Source organism: Condylura cristata, unplaced genomic scaffold (assembly GCF_000260355.1).
Source record: "Condylura cristata isolate star-nosed mole 26May11 unplaced genomic scaffold, ConCri1.0 scaffold00003, whole genome shotgun sequence".
Taxonomy (NCBI): Eukaryota; Metazoa; Chordata; class Mammalia; order Eulipotyphla; family Talpidae; genus Condylura; species Condylura cristata.
The window spans coordinates 34,309,623-34,324,034 of NW_004567104.1; the positions used below are offsets into that span (position 1 = coordinate 34,309,623).

The window sequence follows — 14,412 nt, forward strand, 5'->3', positions numbered from 1 at the left end:
AGAGGGAGGCCGGGCAGCCACAGGTGAGTGGGGAGCAGGGCAGGAGTCAGACACACAGGTTGTGGGGAGCATGGTCAGGCCGGCGTGAGATCGCGGAGTCCACCCGACTGTGTAGAGCCAGCAAGGGCGAGCGCGCCACGTGGGGCCCGGTGCCAGGGGGCGGTGCCAGGGGGCGGTGCCTGTGGCGGGAGGGAGGCGTGGCCTTGCCTGTGCTGGGACTAGAGGCGGCCCCGCCGGGCACCGCGCGCGCCACACGGAACGCACGGGCCGGCGCAAGCAAACCCGGCGCCTGTACGCCCAGCGATGGGCGCGGCCCGGTGCCCTGGCCCCGTCCCCGCCCCTCCCGGTCTCTTCCAGCCCCGCGCACTCGCCAGAGACCCGGGGACCTTGGGCGCCCCGCGACCAACTACGGGCTTGGCTCTAATCGACGGTCGGGCATCCTGAGGTGAGCACAGCCCTCTTGAAGAGAGCAAATTCCGGATTTTGTAGGACCTCTCTGTCGACCCTCTATAGCCACAAATCATCAAACACTTAAGTTGTAAAGTGAAAAGTGGAAAGGGGTAGGGGCTTTTTTCTCCACTCCAGAATTTGGCAGTTTCTTTGAACGCGGTGGAGAAACGATCTTGGGAACTAGAGGAGAGTAGGTCCCTCGTCAGGATCTGCCCGTGGCAATCTCATCAGCGAGGGGAGGGTCCTGGAATTGATGGGAAGAAGGGCCCTGCTCTTCTGTCTTATGGAAAAAGCGAGACTGCTGAAGTGGAGGGCTCCAGGAGTTTCCCACAGCATGGAGACGTCCGGAGCCTTCTCGCCCAGCCTGTCCCCGCGTCTGCCTTGCAGGGCACGTTCCGCTCCGGGGCAGGGTGGCGCCCCGAGGCAGGGTGACGGGTAGGATGCTCTGCCTCGCAGGGATGGCGAACTCCTTAGAAAGTTGTAGTGTGCCGGTCTGTCGAACTGCCTTGCTTCTGGCAGAGTGTGGCCGGCATGCTGGTATCCTGGCAAGCAGCCGTTTGCAACATAACTCTCTATAAAAAACTCGAGGCCACTTGTTAGAACTCGGTGTTTGAATGGTGTATATTGTAAGTATATGTGCTACTGTGGAATATGAGCCGTGAGGTTTTTCTCTAAAATGGAGTTTTGTTGTTAACCTTTGTCGGGAGAGAAGTCATTACTTGCTCTTATTCTTTCCTTTGTTGGTTTTCTAGGTACTTGGGTGCATGAATAGTATGCAAATTATGCCCTAGCTTATAATGAATATCTTTCCTGGGGTAGTCCTTTCAACAGGATATAGGAAATAATACTAAATGATTGTATCTCAGTGTAGTGAAAGATTTTCAGGTGTGGTTAAAAGCTGGAAAAATTGATGGCTGCATTAAGCAACAAGGCTTGCAAAGGAAGGTTAATTTTTCTCCTTTTCAATAAGAAATGCAGCACTGGGTAGCAGCCAGGTTTGCAAAATAGTACTTTCTTCCTTTGAAACAGTTGGAGCAACTGGGTGTGGAGATAAATGACTGAGGAAATGATTGTATATAGTGTAAGCAGTTTGAGTCTGGAAAATAAAATGGCTTGACAGGCTTTGCTTGAGTTAGAGATCTCTTGGGATTATGGGTGGTGTAGCTCTCTGGTTCCCATTTTGCCAGGCTAATTCCACTTCAGGGCCTCCACTGTCGCTGGAGTGCTCCCTGTTTTTTTTCCTTTTACTCTTCCTCCAGTCTTTAACTTCTCCCTGCTCCCCAATAAAGTTAAAGGCAGAGTTATGGTAGCCTAGGGATAGGGAACTTCAAATCTAGTGGAAGCACTAGGAGATGGGTAGAATAAGTGACGGACTTTCAATATGTAGTACACTTGAAAAAGTGGGACAATAATGACTGTGGGAAGGATGTTCTCTTTGAAGGACAATATGAATTTAAGTTCCTTTTCTGATAAGGGTTTTAATATTTTCCCTTTTTTGTTTTTTGACCATCAGGACATTTCCAGATACAGTTGGTGGAATATGAAAACTCTGAAAATTGTCCCCTTATCCCAATACACATTCTATTCCAGCCCCTTGTAGGTTTCTAGAGAGTAATTTGGGATATGGGAAGAGAAGAAAGAAGTACCGAGTCTGACATGCCAAGAAACATTGGAATGTGGACTGACTTGGACAGAGATGTTGGATTTGAAAATTGAAAGGAATATTCCACATTAAAAAACTAGAAACTTGATTTTGGTGAAAGGTGTTAAGAAACACAGCATTCAAATTTAGTTGTTACTGAATTTTACCTTTTCCTCCAACATTTTATTATAAAAAAATTTCAGACATGTTACCTACTTCTCTTTCCTATACATTTGTAATAATCTTGAGACATAAACTTGTTAGTAAAAATCAGAGCTTGGAGTCTAGACATATATGACCAGCTCTGGACAGAGCTTGAATAACAAGGTGGTTAAGAAATAGATGTATGAAGGATATTAACATTTGGAAGAAAAGGGAAAAATAGATTTTCTTCTCGACTATTCCCTAGGAATTTTAGTCAGATTTCTTAATTGCTTCTTAAAACATGAGTTGGATTAAATCACTCCCCTGAGTGACACCATGCCCTTCAGTCTTAGAATAAAATCTAGCTCTTTCCAGGGAAAGAGTAAGCTGGAGTTGGCCTGGAGTGAGCTGGCCTGTTTGGCCTCATAGGTCTACCACAATCCCCTTGTTTAGTGTTCTCCTTTCTTGCTCTTCTCATCCTCAACACTCTTCCCTCAGATATTTGCACTGTTTTTTTGCTCAGTTCATTCTGGCCTCTTTTCAAATGTGACCTCCTCACTCAGGCCTTTCCTGATCACCTGATCCAAAACAGCCCTACTTAGTCCCTGTCTTCTGATCACTTTGTTTCTTCTTTGCTTATCATTACCTGACATCTTTTAATATATCTATTTCATTGTTAACCGCACGCTCAAATGTAAGCTCTATAAGGCTTAGAAAGATTTTGTATTCATGGCCATATTCCTATTTGACATATTATGAGAAATTAATAAATAGTTACTGAATTAGCTAGATAATTAAATGACATGAACCAGGCATTAACTCTCATAAGGGTTGCAGAACCCTTGGTAAAATACCAGCAGCCCTTTTAGGTAATTAAAGTTGATCAATATTTTATAGGTAAATGATGTCCTGGAGACCAGTGGACTCTTTTGTGTTTACACAGTTCCAAACTTGAATCTGTGCTAGAATTGGGCCAATTTTGACAAAACCTGCATCCCGAGCAAGATATAAAAAACTTCACCCCCCCATAATAATAACAAACAACTATATACTAGAGACATTTTATAGGGGTGGAGTGGGGAATGGGGTTAAAAATGGGGGCAGGGGAGTGTACGGGACTATGATGATGGCCCACGAATGAGTTGGTGATAGGAAGTCCATGGGGATTACAACTGAGATGGAAAAAGGCACAAAATGATGTTAAACTATTATAATAAAATAAAAAATAAAAATTTCTGCCCCCCCCCAAATTTCCTGTATGCTCTTTTCTCATCAACCCTACCATCCAGCAAGTTTTATTCTGATTTCTATCACCATATACTCATTTTGCTGGTTCCTGAACTACATATAAATATATTGAGATAGTATATATGTTTTTATCTGGCTTCTTTTTGTTCAATATAACATCTGTGAGATTCATTTATGTGGTTACTCATGTCTATTTATTCCAAGATCATATTCCATTGTATCAATATCTACCATGTGTTCATCCATTCTCTTATTGATGGACACTTTTGTTGTTTCCAGGTTGGAGCTATTTCAAATAAAGTTGCCATGAGCATTCTTCTATAGCATCTGCCTCTTTTAGAGCCCTATGTACTTTATTTGAAAATCTTCTTTGTACCATCAGTACAGAGTGAAGTATGATAAGGCTAAGGGGGCTGTGATGATGTGGCAGCCTGCCAGTAGCCCAGCGAGCACCTTCCTTAGAGATGCTGCTGACCTACCTTCCACTCTGGAGGGAAAATACCTGGAAAGGGAGTGTGCATGCAAATTCAGTGTTTTTAGAATCATCAGAGATTCCACTCTGTGGAATGACCGCTGCTATTGCCATTGTATTCCCCTCCCCTCTCAGCTCCTCACCCCAGTACAAGTTTACTCTAATCAGCCACTGAGCATTATGCTATCAAGGAGTTTAAATATTTATGAGCAAGAGTCTTGTTCAGAGCCTGATAAAATATTTATGTGTTTCCACAAGGCATTGGTTTCCATCTAGACTTCTCAAGGCATTTTCTGAGACACTTGTCATGATCATGAGCTACAGATAGATGATGTGGTCAGAGAACATCTGTATTAATGAACCCTGCCTTGCAGAGCACCCTGTTTTCTAGCAATGGGAAAGAATAAACACAGGCATCAAAATGATGATACAAATGATGATACATATGATGATAAAAATGTCTTGAAAAGAAAGGGCTGTTAACATAAGCCCTTAAAGGTTATAGTAAAGAAGGGATCATGGGAAAGAAGTTGTTAAAGTGAGGAGAGATTAAGATGTAGTTATTCCACCTGAAGAATGAAGGAATCATCCTTATAAAAGATACAGTTCCTTAGACACTGATGTGTGCAAGGCCTATGGAAGACAAACTATGCTGAGTGCTATAACAAAGTTATCACACCTGCTGTGAACATAAGGAGTGAAAAATGGGAGATGGGAGTGGTGATAGTAGGGTTTCCAGGTGGAGGGGAGAGAGCCAGCTAATTAAGGAAGAACTGTAATTTCCCTCCATGGAAGAAGTAGCTTTGAGTTAAGTTCTGAAGGTGGTCCAGATCTGTGAGTGACAGCTGTAGTGTGGAAGGACATTTCCAGAAAGACAGAATAACTTCAGCAGATATTCTAGACAGGGCCAGACTGATGTGACGAAGGCAAAGAGGGTGAAAGGGTCAGCTCAGGGCAAGTTTGCAGTAAGAGATAGAGCCAGATAGCTCAAGGCCAGCTTGTCAAGAACACATGAGTATGGACTTTAGTCTGTTTGTTGTAGGGAACCATGTAACTTTTGACCAGACATTGGGTCAGATTTTGAGAAATTCTTGGAAGGTGCATCCAACTTAAGCAAGCCCTTGAGGTCTGTTTATGTCCAAGGCATTTTCAGACTGTTCTGCTGCATCCAGTTAGACTAGAGACTTCTATCTACTCTAAAAGAGATAAATATGAGGGAGTCAGATATACTCTATATATTCCTGGAACTACATAGGAGCAGGTCTCATCCACCTTCTCATCACCCCATAACACATATACTCAAGAGTGCTCCAGTTCAGACTGAATGGTACATCCTCCAGTCTCCTTTGTGACCATTTCATCTCCCTGAGGGGAGTTGACTGCTAAGTACCCTTTATCACTTGAACCCCAATCTAGGTCAATATACTTAAGGTATGGATTGTCAGGCAACAAAGGATGAAACCATCAGACCAACAGGCCATCCCTGCAGATTTCAGGGCTGCTTTGACCAAATGGCTGAGCTTTGACCAATGGCTAGAGAGCACACTGGCACTAGAAAGTTGAGGTCAGATGGGTTGATAACCCAGAGAAAGGACTACTGAGAGCTTTCAATTTGTGTTCTCCCATCAGATTGCAGGTTCCTATTCAAAAGTGCCCCATGATGTTTATTTTTGAAGCCATAATGAAAATAGACAGGGAAGGATTTAAACCTATCAGCCATCTACACTTGGTGATATCTGTTACAAAGAAGAGATAGCTGTGGAAGTGACAGATCTGGAGGAGTCAGTCTTCAGTGCTATAGAAAGGAGTTTTGTGTATGAATTAGATTAGCTGGAAAGCTCTGGTGGAGAGACATGATTCCTTGGTGTGAACAGAAGGGCAGGGGATGGCATCTTAGAGAAACTTCATGATTCTGCCCAGGTCTTGCTAGTTAGAATAGCTTTCTTGCTGCCATGGTTACCTGTTCAGAGTGATACTGTGAACACCCAGAGAAGAATGATATGGACCTACCCTATGCTGGAACAGCAGATTGTCAGGTGGTACTGCCAGCCCCCATCCAAATTTTCCAAGGAATTGGGGATAAAAGAGAGCTGGAAATGTCTTAACGAGGGAAATGGTAAGGGCCTGACAGTGTTGACTGAACTGGACACCTAGTAAGCATCTTGTGGTGTTGGCCTGGCAAGACTCCAGACCAACAAGGCCTTTCTTGGCTCTGATCTAATATTCCTGATTTTCTGTGCGAAGCAGAGTTTCTCAAGGATCACATTAACTGTGAGAGTGTGTGCTTAACTGAGTAACTTTTCAAAATGAGCATTTCAATGATTCTGTGATTGTGCCCAGGCTGCCTGCTTTTGTGTACGACTAGGATAAACCAGAACATCAGAGTAGAGTGGGACTGGGAACGATAAATAACTGAAGCTAGGAGAGGGAAGAGAGTGGCTGACCTACTGGAGTCACAGATATGTTATCTGCAAGTGAAAAACTGGAGTGAAAGAATATCTAAGGCAAATGGAAGGAGAAAAGAGGGATGAGATGTGAAGGTTACTGCCACAGTCAGTTTGAGGACATTCACACAGGCTTGGCAACCAGAACACAGCCACACCATGGCCGCGCAGGTCCCAGCAGTCCTATGCTGTCCATTCCCTCACCCCACTCCATACTTCATGCACTTTCACCTGTTCATTCATAGTATTAGGTAGTGAGACTTGCCAGTGTACACTAAGTTGCAAGATACACAAACACCTACTTTTAAAAGTAAGTATGAAGACACTATTTCAGAATACTTCTAACAGTTGGGTTACAGATGTTACTTTTCTTTTTAAAACTTAGCCATATTTTCTATGATTTCTATATTGAACATGAATTTCTGTGATCGGCAGGAAAACATTAAATAACAAATCTATTAAAGAGATTAAGTAGGAGAAGGAGAGTAGGATTATACAAAAGAGAAAAAGATTTTGGAAGATGAATGATCAAAAAAGTTCTTCACAGACTGCTAGCTTCTGCATGTTATTTTCTTTATTGTTGAGTATCATATTTGTTGTCCTCCCTTGAAGAAATCAAATTGCAAATTATGAGCCAAGTCACCCAGAATCTTCCAGGAAAGTGCTCACAGAACACTCCTAACCTAGGCAACAGCATCTCCCCCACAAAGCTTGATATTTATTTCCACAGAGCCTGGTCCAGACTTGTGTCTCTCATCTCTGAAGTATAAGACAAGAACCAACGAAGAATGTCAGTAGTTGGAGGAGGATTTTCTCGGACAAAAGCCTGTTTTGTTTCTGTCCACACCTCTGCCCGTGGCCCTTGGGGAAGTCTGTGACAAGGCTTTTGAGAGGTAAATGTGGCTTTTATTTTACACCACTGGCCTTTTACAACCAATGGCCTGTCAAGTCCATGCTTTAATTTTCTTACGCTGGACACAGGCTGGGCTTCTCAGGAGCACAAGTTGCTGTCTGCCTTTAACTACCAGAATCAATTTAAAGCAAAGGCCAGAGAGGCCTTCCTGATGTCTAGTGGTTACTAACGACTTCTTCACTGTTTACTAATATAAGTGGACCATATAAGAGCAGTTGTTCTATTGTTTCATTTATTATATTATATACATTATTCTAGAGATATAGATACATATAACTGATCCAATATATGATTTTAATAGCTACTTAATACTTATAAATTTCTTGATTATTGGTTATATTTCCAACTCGATACTCTATTTTCATCCATTTTTTTTAACACAACAAATTTTGCCACAATAAACATTCTGCATTGATCCTAGCATTTTGCTTTTCATTTCCATGTAAGATTTTCAAAATTGGCAAAGGATACACATAATTTTAATGTTCACTGTGGATCTCCCCACAGCTTGTTTCCCTCCCTCCTTTTGTCTTTCTCTCCCCCACTGCATATTTCTCCAGGGGAGCCTGCATATTTAGGAAGGACGGTCCCTCAGTGAGAACTCATCCTTGCCAAGTGTGGATTATATCCGCTCGGTGGTGAACAGGGTCTGCAGTATTCTGATTGCATTGTGTCACTATTGCTTCTGGTTGGCCAGACTGCTTACAGCCCTTCTTGCTCACTTATGTCATGCTGTGGAATTATACATGGTCTTCCTCTGTAGTGGGAGCAGCATGCCTTGTGTGTGTGTGTGTGTGTGTGTGTGTGTGTGTGTGTGTGTGTGTACACACAGCAGTGTGTGTGGGTGGGAGGACTTTCAGAGATAGTAGGCTCAGCAACATTTTTTCACAGCACCATATCTGCTGTTTTTTTTTTTTTGTTATATCTTTTCTTTAATAGTTGAACTGAGAAATGTTTTTCTATTCTATCCCCATCTTCTCTGTCTGTTTTGATGGGTTTGGGATTTAGAAGATTTTGTGAGTATGTAGTCTGTAGACTACAAGAGATTACTTGACATGAGGAGAATTAGAAAAGAAGGTAGGGGTCTGGAGCTTAAGAGTCAGTGCCAAGTAACAGATGCAAACATTTTCAAACAAATAATTTTAACAAAACTGTTGTTATGAGCGCACTTCCCAGCACTACTTGGCTTGCTTGCTTTCTTTTTCCCCCTAAATTTTTGCTCTTGTTTGAATGTAAATTTTCAGTTTAGTCCACTAGACCAGAGAGGAATGGGAATCCGCTCCACACCAAGTCTGGAAAAAAATCACAGAAAAACATTAAGGGAGGCTGGTGAGTATAAAAATGTAGAACATAAACAGTGAACTGACAAAATAGCAAGAAGTAAATGAGAAATTTAAGTCCTCAGCAGAAGGCTGCTATGTGACCACTGAGCTCGACCCTTGATGGAAATCTATGATCTTGAATTCATATTAGAAACCCAGTTGTGAGTCTGTGTTCAAAATGCAAACATTAGCTAAGCAGAAGAAAGAAATTATAAAGTCCTGTGGCATACATTTTGCTGTTAGTTTCCATAACTGCAAATTCCATGCTGCAATTTTACTCAGTAACTTTGGAGTGGATTTCTGTGTCTGAAATTGGAAATTAAAAAAAGGAAAGAAAACCTGGATAGACATTATTGCAATTAACTTCTAGGGAAAATTTTTTTTTACTTTACTTGGAACATGTTAAAACCTGCCAAGTAAGCATCAGTCTGTGTTAATACATACTTTTATGCAAACTTTTCACTTTCAAATATATATTAACCAGTAATATTGATGATAAAACCAGCCCCCCTCATAGGTTTGTCTTTTATAACTTAGGGATTTTATAATGTATTTTAATCATAGTTAGTAGCAAGAATAGTTCTATCTTTTTTATACTGACATTTGTGACTATAAAGATCATCTGTAAACAGCTTGGTTTTGTCATCAAAATTTTTCAGTTTAAACATATTCCAAGATATTAAGCACCTGCTCTGGCTAACAAGAATTACCTGCTGGTATACCACTGCTCCGATAGATTACATCTAGAAAATCTGTATTTAAAACTCAATTTGAAGGCATAAAAGACATCCAGAATTTGAGCATTAACAGCTCAGGGAGAAGAGAAAGTTTTTGAGTACCCCACATTCTTGGCTGTATATGAGGAGAAGCTAAGAAAACAAACAAAAGTGGCTCCAAACAGGCATAAAATGAGTACAACATCTTATGGGGGTTGGGGGCTGGGTGGGGAGTAGGGTGGTGGTGTGAAGAGAGGATTTCAGGACTACTAAGTGAACTAGTGCATGAAAGGCCATGATCTTGGAAATAAAAGAGTCAGAGAAATCAGGCCAATAATCTGAGCAATTTTCCTTCCAAGTTCAGTTTGAGTAGCACAGATGAAGACACTGAAAAGAAAAAAAGGAAAGCAGATGCTGAGAAGCTTTACAGAACTACTTACAGGCTTACTGTGCTGGGGAGTTACACATTGCAGTGTAGGAATTATCAAGGTGGAAGATCCTGAAAAACACTGTGATGGTTAATTTGTGTCCATTGGAGTGGGCCACAGGTTTCCCAGATATCTGGTTAAGCATTATTTTTGGATATGTCTGAGAGGGTTTCTGGGAGAGATTAGCATTTGAATTCATGAACTAATAAAGCTGTTGGCCCTCCCAAATGTGGGTAGGCATCCTCCAATCTGCTGCAGGCCTGAATAGAACAAAAGGTTTGAGGAAGGCTGAAAACTCTGCCGGATTGAGCTGAGACGTTGATTTTCTTCTGCCCTTGGCACTCCCAGTTCTCAGGCCTTCAGACTGGCACTTATGCCATTAGCTCTGTGGCTGTCAGGCCTTTGAACTACAGCACTGGCTTTCATGGGTCTCCAGCTTGCAAATGACAGAGCATGGGACTTCTCAGCCTCCATAATTGCATGAGCCAATTGTAATAAATCTCTTGTATTTATATATAAAATATTGGTTCTGTTTTCTCTGGAGACTACTGACTAATACAAACACCCTAAACTTGGAATTGGTATTCCTGAAGGACTGTGCCTGAGGAAGTTAGCCCATAAATAAACTTGGTCTTATAAAAAATCCAATCCCCAGTCTGATCACTCACTGTTTTATCCTCACACTGTAACAAAGCTAAGGAACACATTCTTTGGGGAGGAGAAAATGACCCAAGGCTTCTATAGTTTTATTACATGGTTTCTGATCTTCCATGAAAACAAAACAAAACAAAACTATAGTGGGCATAACAAAATATAGTTTCCAGACTACGGTGCAAAAAGAAGAATGCAGATTCCCTGCAGCAAGAAGATAGTTTCAAATTTAGGAACACCAAGGCAGCTGAAGTTTGCAGGACAGAGAACTGAAATGGAGAGAGCTGTGCAGATAGAACTCTATAGATCGTCATCGGATACTCTTCAAGTGTAAAGTTGAGTACTGAACTGCACAGGCCTGTGGAGAAACTACCTAGGGATGGAAAAAGGAAACTGTCAGGGGCTACAGGGTACAATACTGCTGTTGACAGGTGCCAGTCCCCACTCAGACTAGGGAAGCTCATGGAGTGTTGGGTAGCAAGCCTATACCTTAGTAGTGGGGAAAATTAGCTCCACTAAGCAGCCCCAGTTCAGAGCCTGTCTAATATCTTAAAAGAACACCCTAAGTGATCAAACTCTTCCTAATTTAGCTTCATTCCAGAACAAAGCTGAAGAATATTTAAAGGAATAAGAAACTAGCATATCTATAAGTAGAATGACCAAGGAAGAGCATCAAAATTACCTGAAGAGTTAATGAGTGAAGCATTTCTGAATAGAAGTTATTATAGTTGATGAAGACTGTAAGTTCATAGATGCAAAGAACCTTAAGTCAAATAAAAAAATAAAGAAATAAAACTTTACCATAGAATCAAAATCCAGTTGTTCAAAGTCCACTGAGAAATAAAAACTCCAAAATAGCCAGAGGTGGGAAACACATGCACAGAGGAACAAAGATAAGTATAAAATGATTCAACCTAGAATTCTCCATCTAATGAACATATTTTTCAAAACAAAGACAAAATACAGACTTTCCAGATGCATTGAAGCTGAAAGAATTCATTATGAAAGATATACACTACAAGAAACATTAAAGGAAGACCTCCTAGTAGGAGGGAAGTAAGTGATGCCAGCTACCAAGACTATATATAGAAGAAGGAACCAACACAGTCAATCAGCCTGATTTTATTGATCTTTATCTAACGTTGTCTTAATCACCTGAAGAATGTATAGTCCTTTCCAGTGTATGTGGACTTTTTATCAAGATAATCAGATTTGGGTCCTGTAATAGGTCTCAATATATAAAAATGGATACCAAGTCATAGAAAGTATGTTAGTGACCTCAGTGAAATTATTGAAGGAATTAACAACAGATTTCTTAAAATATTTGGTTTTTCTTTATTTGTTTTCATTTTTACATAGGAGAACTGGGGTGTAGGTCAGAGATACTGGAGGAAGGAGGTGAGGTTGAGGGGTGAGAAGATTCACCAGAAACAGAGTGGGAAGCAGAACAGGCAGGTGTACTGAAATACACTGCTGAGGGGGTGAGTAGCCGAGATGAGATGCGTCTGTTGCATTCTATGTGGGTCAGCTCCTTGGTAAGGGCTCTAACTCAGACATGGCAGTGACGGGCCACCAGGGAGCCCCCAGTCTTCAGATATTTGTAAATTTAGCAACATACTTGACAATAGCTCATCAGTCAAAGAGAAAAATAAAAAAAGGAATGGTAAAATATTTTGGATTGAATGAAAATGAAAAATCATGCATCAAAAAGAGTAGTTAGGTGGAAATTTATAGTGCTAAGAGCTTAAAAGAAAAAAGTCTCAAGTCAGTATCCTCAGCTTCCATTCTAAGAAACTAAATCAAAAAAGAACAAGTAAACCCCAAAGTCAGCAGAGGAAAGGTAATAATTAACATCAGAACACAAATCAGTAAAATAATAACAAAAAACAGTATAGAAAATCAGTAAAAGCAAATGTTGATTAATTGAATATATCAACAAAATTGACAAACCTCTCTAGCCAGACTGGTCAGGGTAAGAAGTGAGCAGTCATAGTTTACTAATATCATAGATTAATAATAATAAAGGATAATAGAAGGGAATTATAAATAGTTTTATTTTAATAATCCCATCAATTTAAATGAGATAAGTAAATTCCATGGAAGACATAAGCTATCAGAGTTTCTTCAAGAAATATTAAAGAATATGAAAACCCAGATCTGTTTTTTTTTAAAAAAAAGTCAGGGCCCTCCCTGGTGGAGTAGTGGGTTAAAGCACAGCACTAAGAAGCTAAAGCCACTTCAGCATGAGTTCAGTCCCATCCTGGAGGTTACCCACATGGCGCAACAGACCTCTCATGACCTGCCCACTGCTCCCCACAGCAGTGTACTTTGTCAGTCAGCCTGTTCTGCTCCCCACTCTGTCTCTGATGAATCCTCTCACCGGCCCTGCACCTCTGGCCTGTACCCCAGTTCTATATGCATAAATAAATGAATCTTTTTTAAAAAAAGTCAAAGAAAACTAGAAATATCAATAGATGATAACTTCTTTAAAAACAATAAAGTGAATCTATGGAAAATCTTCACCTGATATATTAATGATAAAAGACCAAATACTTCCCCCCAAGATCAAGAATAAGACAAGGATGTCCACTCTCTTTAATACAACTCAACCCTGGAGGTCCTAGCTAGTGCAAAAATAAGAAAATGAAATGGAAGGTATCCAATTTGTAAAGGAAGAAGTAAAACTATCTTTATTTGCAAGTGACCGGATGTTCTGTGCAGAGATTCCTATATAACCTACAAAAGAAACTAACAAATGAGTTTAGCATTATTGCAAAATACAGTATCAATATACACACACTTCAGTTGTGCCCATAGATATATTCACACAATAATGTTGAACTATCAAAATTGAAAGTAAAATAATTACAATGGCATCAGAAATATGGAATCCTTAGGGATAAATTTGATTTTTAAAATTGTACAAGACTTATATCCTAAAGCTGATCTTTCTGAAGAAATTTTAAAAGACCTATACAAGTGAAAAGATGTATCTTGTTCATGGGTGCTATGGATTGCATGTTTGTATCTTTCCTGAAAATCTTATGTTTTTCCTGAAGTCTAATATTTAGTGTGATGGTACTTAGAGGCACAGAGCCTTTGAGAAGATGAGAACAAGTTGGTAGAGTTCTTATAAATGGAATTAGTGTCTTTAAAAGGTAAATCCAGAGAGCTAGTTTCTTCTCTTTCCCATATGTGAGGGTATAAAAGGTCAGTCATGTACAAACTAGAACAAGGTTCTTACCAGAATGTGTCCAAGCCAGCAGCACCATGACCTTGGATTTCCAGCCATCAGAATTGTTGTTTATAAGTTTTTATAAATAGTTATTATAATTTCTGTTGTGTATGAGATACTCCATCTGTGCTATTCTGTTATAGCTGCTGAGCTAAGACAATGGTTTAAAAGACTCATCTATTTTTTTAATAATATAATAGCTTATTTTTACATCATTTTGTGCACTTTTCCATCTCAGTTGTGATCCCCTTGGGCTTCCCATCACCAAATCACCGATGTGCCATCACCATAGTCCAGTGCATTTCCCTCCCCGCACTGTTTTTGATCCCATTCACCACTCCACCCCATAAATTGTCTCTGGTATATAACTGTTCATTATTATTATTATTATTTTCTTGCCTGGTCCTTTATACTCCTGCTATACGTGAAACCATTCTGTATTTTTCCTTTACTTTCTGGCTTATTTCACTAAGCATGATCTTTTCCATCTCCACCCATGTTGCTGCGAAGGACATGTGTTTCTTTTTTTTGGTTGCTGAGTAATATTCCATTGTGTGTATGTGCCACATCTAAAAGACTCATCTTTTTTTTTTTTTTTTTAAAGATTTATTTGTGCATACAGAACTGGGTTACAGGACAGAGGCTCAGGGGTGATGAGAGGCTTCACCAGAGACAGAGTGGGGAGCAGAACAGGCAGATCGACGAAGTACACTGCTGAGGGGAGCAGTGGGCGGGTCAGGAGAGGTC

General features: G+C 40.5%; 1 protein-coding gene across 2 annotated transcripts in view; it reads left to right on the top strand.

Moving 5' to 3' along the window:
* Positions 1 to 338: 338 nt before the first annotated feature.
* The window catches only part of GPR156 (G protein-coupled receptor 156), a 75,554-nt gene continuing 61,480 nt past the window's right edge, over positions 339 to 14,412 (top strand). Inside the window, exon 1 of one of the 2 annotated variants that reach the window (XM_004675183.2) lies at positions 339 to 445. The gene's annotated coding sequence lies outside the window, so the exon portion shown is untranslated. Of the gene's footprint in view, positions 446 to 7,151; positions 7,294 to 14,412 lie in introns of those variants that run through there. The other variant, XM_012734270.1, reaches the window with a different exon arrangement.